This window comes from Frankliniella occidentalis, unplaced genomic scaffold (assembly GCF_000697945.3).
Source record: "Frankliniella occidentalis isolate FOCC.00 unplaced genomic scaffold, Focc_3.1 Scaffold67, whole genome shotgun sequence".
Lineage (NCBI taxonomy): Eukaryota > Metazoa > Arthropoda > Insecta > Thysanoptera > Thripidae > Frankliniella > Frankliniella occidentalis.
This window is the reverse complement of record NW_026267197.1, coordinates 797,056-797,746: the sequence shown is the minus strand read 5'-3', so window position 1 is coordinate 797,746 and position 691 is coordinate 797,056.

The following is a 691-nucleotide window of genomic DNA, read 5'->3' as shown; positions in this document are numbered from 1 at the left end:
GGGGGATTCTCAGCTCAGGAACAAAATGATCGATGAAGAACAAATGAACAAACGAGGTGGATGAGCGAAGGGAGCGTCGAACGCGCCATAAGAGCCAATGGAGCCCGTTCGATCACAGCAGCCGTTCGTTCACGCGCTCACTGCCCGTTCGTTCACTTGCCTGGTTCCTGAGAAGCCCAAAAATGAACACCCTTTGCTGTCTGAGTCGTTGTCGTTGTCGACTTCCCGCGCGCGCAGGCCGCGCCGAAAAATAGTGTATACAGTCATTAAACTAAAGGTCCCTAATGAACACAGATATTACGCAAAACGACGCATCAATAACATTCACAAAGGCGACCCCATTTCCTTAGCTATGGGTTCGTCATTCGTCAACGGCTTTTTTGTCTGCCCAGTAATGCCCACCGACCTTATTAACCGTACTGCTGTATCATCCTATATTGTTGCGCACGGGCGTAAGAGTGAGTGCCCAGCGAGCCAGCTAAAGTGATAACCACGGAATTGAACTCTTTTTTTTTTTTCGTGTACAAATCACCGCTACGGCGAAAGTTTGTCAGTTGGTGATATGATCGACCTTTTGGCGGTGGTGTGGTGCAAAGGTGGCGTGGCGGACAGCGCGGGGTCGGACGGCCGGGGAGGGGGTAATAAGGGGAAGTGGGGTATGATGTATCACTTTTTTTGTTTTCCTCTCTGG